Source organism: Helobdella robusta (genome assembly GCF_000326865.2).
Source record: "Helobdella robusta unplaced genomic scaffold HELROscaffold_89, whole genome shotgun sequence".
Classification (NCBI taxonomy): Eukaryota; Metazoa; Annelida; class Clitellata; order Rhynchobdellida; family Glossiphoniidae; genus Helobdella; species Helobdella robusta.
Window position 1 is genome coordinate 278146 of NW_008705506.1, and position 7942 is coordinate 286087.

Genomic DNA, 7942 nt, shown 5'->3' on the forward strand with positions numbered 1-7942 from the left:
GCGCACTTTATTATTTCAAAATAGAGGAAATGATATTCCAGGTAGACGCGAGTGAGGTTGGCAAATTATTCCACACCATCGGTCCAGCAACAGCAAAATTTCTTTTACCAGTCACCAAACGGGTTTGAGGAACGTCCAGCAAATTCCTATTATTGGATCTCAATCCTGGATAACCAGACGTTGAATCACGTTTAGTCAATCTACCGACCAAGTACGGAGGAGCACGCCCATTTAAAACTTTGAACATCAATCTTGTAGATAATTCTCTTTTCAATCGGAAGCCAGTGCAGATCCCGTAAAATCGGCGTCACATGATCAGATCTAAAACCTCCGACAACTAGCTTGGCCAAGCGATTTTGAATTGACTGTAGTTTGGAAATTTCCAACATGGAGACACCGTAAAAAAGGCTGTTGCAATAGTCCAGCCTCGAGTGAATAAACACGTGAGCCAAACTCTTTAGGGTAATCTCATTAAGTGAATTTTTATAGCCCTCATCATGCAAAGTTGTCGATGACATTCACCAGTTAGCGACTTTATGTGGCACTCCATTGTCATATTACCATCGAATACAACCCCAAGATTACGAGCAACTTGACATAATTCAATCTTACTGTTGTTAATCTCAATGGAAGTGAAATTTAATTTGTTTATTTGCTGCCACGTACCAATTGGCAATAACTGGGTTTTGCATTGATTCAATTTGAGTTTGTGCTTGATCATCCAAGAATCAATCGCCTCCATGCACCGACCAAATCTTTCAACAAGAGCTTGAAATGAAGTAGCTGGACCACTGACAATGATTTGTATGTCAACTGCAAACCCATGATGCTTGAACCTGAATGAATCAATGATGTCGAAAACGTCAGCAGTGTATAGCAAAAACAGCAGCGGTCCAAGTACTGAGCCTTGCTTTACTTCCTGAACAGATGATAAAACATCTCTGCGTAATACCTGTTGTTTTCGCGCAGAGAGATATGATTCGAACCAAATAAGAACAACACCTGAGATTCCAAAACATTGACGTAGCTTTCCAAGTAAAATCTCGTGATTAACACAATCAAAGGCTGCACTAATATCAAGTAATGCCAAGATTGACATATTTTGATCATCAATAGCAGCAAACAACTCAGATGAAACATCTATCAGTGCAGTCTCAGTTGAATGAAATTTTTTAAATCCTGACTGACATTTTGGTAGCAGATCGTTATGATTTAAATGACAAATTAGCTGTTTGTGGAAAATTCGTTCAATAACTTTCGACAAAAATGTTAGATTTGACACCGGTCTATAACTCGATAAACTATTCTTGTTTAGTGTCTGCTTTTTTAACATCGGAACAACAATTGAATATTTAAAAGCCATCGGGAAATGCCCATAAGTTAAACATGCATTTACAAAAACAGTCAAAAACGGGAGAAACAGATGAATGTATTTTTTAAGTATTTTAGTTGGCAAATCATCCAGTGGGCACGACTTTGTAGGTTAATCCAAAATAACTTGACGAATCTCATCACTGGAACAGCACTGAAATAATGAAAGTTCAGCACATTCACTCATCCGATTGTTTGAAACAATAGGCTCTTTGATACAAGGCATCGTCTCCAGTATGTTGTCAACCTTATCTTTAAAAAATTGAACTAAATCATCAGAATTTAACTCATCTGACATATTAAGCAAGCGAATCAACAGAATTCATCTTGCATAAAACCCTGAATTATAAATAACGCTTAATATAATTAAACTTAATTAAATATTGTCAACATCTTTCTAGCCATGCACAGCTTTAAATCCTATTATTGTTATAGGTGGTTGCAGTGATTGAATTCAAATGCAGAGATTTATATGACGAAAAAAGTTATTTTCTGATAATAGGCAGCAAGATAGCGAATGGTTAAAGGCGCATGGTCCTGCTGTTGCAGAGACTGGGTTCATATGCAGTGTGTGTGATGAGTAGTTTTCACACGTATTTATAATATATGCTGTGTGTTTTTATCGTTGAAATCTCTGAAGCAGGTGCCCAAGATCTTTAATCTACTGTTATTGAATTAATTATGACAGTTATTTAATGACAATTTGCACAAGTCATTCATCCTAAAGATGGATCGAGTTACTTTCAGGAAAAACTGGAAACCAGGAAATACACATACATTGTATTGTATATATATATATATTATATTGTATATATATATATATATATTTAGGAACGAGGTTTTCATTAATACATATTTTGTTAAATTTATTTGCCCATTTTGCATTTATCAACATTTTTATTATGGACTCAACACAGCCTAGTTTTTGACATTCATATTTATTGTGAAATTGTGACATATTAGAAGCTGACAACGTTGTTTCGGCTAGGTAGCCATCATCAGAGCCTAAAACCAATGAAATATAAGAAATTTAGTTAAAATAAATGAGAATTAAACGAATTATGTAAATTATTTGGCGGACATGATAGATAAGATATTAAAAATAAAATTGGAATTGAAAGTGAAGTTAAAATGGTACCGTGCGAAGGATGTAACCTAAAAGATTAATTTAATACTAAAACATGAAATTAAATAAAAGTTACTAATTAATAAAAGGTAAAATAAATGAAAATAAACTGGAAAGTTGGAAGAATAGGAAATAAACAATACGTGTGTGATGAATGTGGTGTAATCACTAGTATAAAATATTATGGAACGCTAAGTATATTCTACAAATTAAATGCATAACTAAGATTATGTGGTTATAATGTTGGTAAAAGACCATAATTTTTACAATATTCTATAAATTCTACCAAATGTTTGGCGTTCATATGTTTGTAGTTCGTTTTTTCGATTTTTTTTCACTAAAGTTTTTTGGTGAACGTTTAGTTTATTAAAATTCAAAATAAACTTATTTTCCAAATTCATGCTGCAAATAAGGCCATATTTCGATTCCGAATGAATCATCATCAGTGCGGTTAAGTTTATATAGAGAAATATTGACAAAGTCAAAGTGAACTTAGATGGAAATTAGGTGTCAGGTTTCTTTATTGGCTGATCAATCTTCGTTGGTTTCCTTTTCTTCATCGATAGCATCATATTCTTTGTAAGTAAAAAGTAATAAAAACTAGCATTTACAATGCTAGTTTTTATTACTTCTTTGTTTTCATTGTTGATTAAGCGCCGGGTTGAAAGTGAGATTGTCATTTTTTGTTGTATATTTATTTTTGGTTTATTGATGTCAATTAAAACTGCTTCTGCAATTTTGAAGACGCGTGTATTTGCATTCTGGTATATTACTTTGGTGTTGCTGTTGAGGATTTCACGGCTAATAGTGATTGAGTGTGTTGAGTCCACATGAGATTTAATAGCACCACTCTGTTTATGCATCGTAAGCCTTCTAGTCAGTGAGATAGTAGTAATCCCGATATTTGAGTCATGTTGACGTGCACAGCCGTCAAAGGGGCAATTAAATTCATATATTACGTGATTACACTTTAACACAGAGTTATCTCTAGGACTACAGTTGTTTTTCAGTATTAGGTGAGACGTCTTTTTATTGTTGTAATAAATTCGGAGTTTAACTACAATTTGGGTTGGTTGGTGTGACATTTTTATTGATGATATGTTTAAGAATAGCTTCATCTACTTTGTATGCAGTTGACATGTGGTTTCTATAATACAAGATGATGTCGTTATCTTGATTGTTGGTACTAGGAAGGTTATTGTTGTGTAGTAATTTGCCTTTAACAATCTTTTCAACAGAATAAGTCTTATATCTATTGTTTACATTGTTAAAGGCAAATTACTACACAACAATAGCCTCCCTAGTACCAACAATTTATAGAATATTATGTATATATATATATATATATATATATGTGTGTGTGTGTGTATTTATATATGCTTCTCGAGACTGTCAGGAAGTTGAAGGGCCAAAACACTCGTTGACGGAAACACTTCCTCTGAAGACTTTGAAGATGTTCGAGTTTCTATATACATTTTATGGCTACATCCCTTTACGCTCGAGATAGACCGAGTGACTTTCAGGAAAAACTGGATGACATCAGAAAAAACTGATGACTCCTGAAAAGTCAAATGGCAGGTTGGACAGACGATCACTTGGGGAACGGGTTAACAGCTTATTCTCTTTAAAACTGCTCGCTTCGGTACTGAAAAGAAGGGGAGAATAATGAACTCATTGGCGACCTACCCGGCAAATCGACTATTGAAATGAAATGATCTTTTATTCAACAACAATTCCAAATAAATGGAAAAAATTGTTAGGGTGATTGTGGATAACGCATAGATCCTACCACTTTTCAAAAGAGTTAATTTAAAAATAAGTAATTTTAAACAGAAAGAGTACAGTGAAACTGCAAAAAAATTTCAATAATTCAACATTTTAATATATACATAAAGTGCTAATGATAATTTAAAAAATATTAGAGCAAATTGAATTTTTTTATGAGTGATTTCAAGATCTTTTTAAATTTGTACAAAGATATATCATTGCAGATTAGGTGGTTTTTTTTAAATTTATTCCAAAGTCGGGGACCCGAGCAACTTATATGGAAAAAAATTTCTTTTTTGTCGATTTTAAAACAAGACAGTTTTGTTGTCGTGTTTCTCTGGCTTTTTTGTATTTGAAGTAATCAACGAATGCGTGCGGAAAAAGCCGAAAATTTCTGTAAGTAAACATGTTGTTGCGTGAAAAAGAAGACAAGATTAGATTGTGATGAAACATTTCTAAAATTTATTGAGTAAAGGTAGCAGTCTGAGAGCATTTATACTGCCCTTTTCATGAGTTAAGAAATTGCTTTAGTGTTGGATTTATACGTTGAAGTTCAAACTAAATTACAATAGTTTACATATGGCAGACATAATGCATTGTAGAGCAACGTACGATTTTTAGTGGAAAGATAAAATTTGTATTTGTTGATTAAACCCCGGCCTCTGGCGAACTTTGAAGCAAAATTTTTGATGTAAGTTACAAATGTTAATTTTTGATCTAAGTACATTCCTAGAAATTTGCAAACTTTTGTTTCACTTATACTTACGTTGTTAATTGTAATTTTGTACGGCTTCTCATAGTTTAGGTATTGGACAGGACCGAATACAACCAACTGAATTTTAGTTTTGTTTATGGTTAGTTTGTTGGCTTAGCTATTTTTAAGTTCGTTACTGACGTCTTCGATAAGAAATTCAATTTTATGTCCGCTCCGAAAAATATTTGAGTCGTTTGCGTACAATATGAAGTCAAAAAACTAACAAGTTACTGAGGTCGTTGATGCATAACAGTAATAGTAGAGGGCCCTGAATACTACCTTGCAGGACACCTCCAGTCACTGGGCGACAGGAAGAGGCGGTTCTATTGATCTCAACGTATTGAAGTCGAGCTTTCAAACCCCTTAAGTATTGTACAACGAAACCCGTATGCACATAATTTTTGAAGAATGCTGCCATCAATAGTATCAAACGCTTTAAATAAATCTAGAAAAACTCCCACGGTGTCAGTATTTTTTTTCTGCTGCTTCTCCGATGCATTTTATCAGTTCAATTATCTCCAGCTCGGTGGAATAACCTTTCCTAAAGCCAAATTGATTTTTATTTAAGATGTCGAATTTTTAAATAAAATGTACCATTGGTTGTTACATTAAGATTAAGCCCATTCAAGTGATGCTACTATTTTAATTACTTCGAACTAATGGCCGTTTAACATACCAAAAGTTTGAACTAATAAAAGTTTGTATTGTGTGTGTGTGGTTGTAACCAAACGTAAACTTCAAAGCAAATCAACTTGAAGAAATTATTATAACAAAAAACATATCAATGATCGAATGAACCATTATTATTCAGTATTATTTTATAAAAAAAATCGTTCGTAGTGTTATCGGGCGAATATTCTAATGATTGAGCGAATCATCCAAAATACTATTTTTTATTTTTGGGCGAAAATGTAATCGGGTAAATCTTCCAGGCGATAAATGTATCAAATGTTTGGAATATCGTTCTATTGTCGTATTGTTTCTTGTTGGAGATAGAGACAAATAAAATAAATCAATAATCAGAAGCATTATCAAAAACTGACCTTTTGAACAAAAAAGTTATGATTTTAAATAACTTTAATATATACGAAAAACATGTAGGCTTTTTGATGTATTTGCACTACCACATGAGCTCTAAAATTATGTTCTAAAATATTGTTTTATCACATTTGGATATGTGGTTAATTTGATTAACGATTCCATCTCGACAGCTATCTGCAGCAAAGTACGTTTTTTAAATCGTTAATGATGTAAATTAAAAAAAAAATTATCAACGAAATGATCACTTTGTTTTGATCTGGTTTTAACAAACATCCTGAAGAAATTTTAAAATTAATGTTTACAATTTTATTTAAAAAGTCACTTTAAGCATCCGTTCACTAAAACATACAAAATCGTAACAGAAAAGATTATTGATCAATACCAGATTATGAAAACAGGATTCTAACGATATTCAAATATAAAAACATCTTAATTCAGTCATAAAAATCAGAGTAGGATTTTTACCGAAGCCTGGAATCGGATTTTTAGGAGTCTAAGTCGGAGTTGGACTTTTATTTTATCCGACTTTGACTCCGGAAAATGTTTTTTATTTTAAAAAAATTTTTATTTTTTTTCCTAAAATTTTTTAAAGATTTTAGAGTATTTGATTTATTCGAATGTTCATTACGTCTCAATATTGATAGCAAGAGTTAAAAAATGACCTTTCTTTGAAGGCAGGGAGCATGTCATAATACATTTTAGACATGTTGAAAGTTGTCCAGTCGTCCACTAAGTCTTCACAGTATTTTACTAACCTAATGGATAACAAAACAATTATTCAATGATGGATAGTATCAAGGTAACATTATTTTTAGCTACGATCTGACACGCATATTTACTTTTTTAATATAATTTAATAAAATTTTTATAGAAAATTAAGATATTGTTCAAAAAATAAAAATATATAAAAATAGTAACAAGTCATAATTTTTTTTAATGCCAAAGTAGTTTAATATAATATAATAAAATAGATAAATTCTTACTTGTTAAGTTTATTCAGTCGAAGACCTATACCATCATTAGCAAATTTTTTACAATATAAGTCATTCGCGTTGCAAATAGTTTTAATGCCTTTTTCATTATCAAACGGTAATTGAAATTTCAAGTTCTTATCGTTTTGAAATGATATAAACGAATACAATATTAAAACTGTAAATTTTAAAACCAGTGCTGAAATGCTTCTATGCGTGATTCGCATCATCCTTTAGGTAGAATTTATTTTATATCTTTTAAAAACATTATACAATTGTTTTTAATGATGTAAAAAATATTAATTTACAATTAGATAAAATAAATTGGTAAATAAGTAAACATTTCAATATCAGTATTATAATGATCATCAAGTGAAAAGATAAATGAATTATAAAATTTGTTTATTATTGTTACAGTTGAGTTGTTATTACTATTAACTAATAAATTGTTCTACCGGCTTTTTGGCATTTAAATTATTTTAACTTAGCATACTGTTTTGAAAAACAATATGAGAAAATTAGTTAACAATAACTTTGACATTTAATTATTATTAATTACATACATATAATAAATTTAAATAATCAAAAATGCTTAATATAAATTATTGGTAAGTAACAAGCTTTTTAGAGAGTTATAAAATTATGCTTTTACACGTTGTTCATATTCAGTTACCCGACTAAACAAACAAAGGCAACTTATATTCATTCTTATGTTCCCATTAGCACAATGTATATATATATATATGTAAACTTGCTCTATTGAAGTTAACAACGATTACAATAAGTATAATAACAATGAAATATGTAATGTTAATTGAGTGTGTTGAGTCCAAATGAGATTTGATAGCACCACTCATGTCTTGACTAGAAGGCTTACGATGCATAAACAGAGTGGTGTTATCAAATCTCATT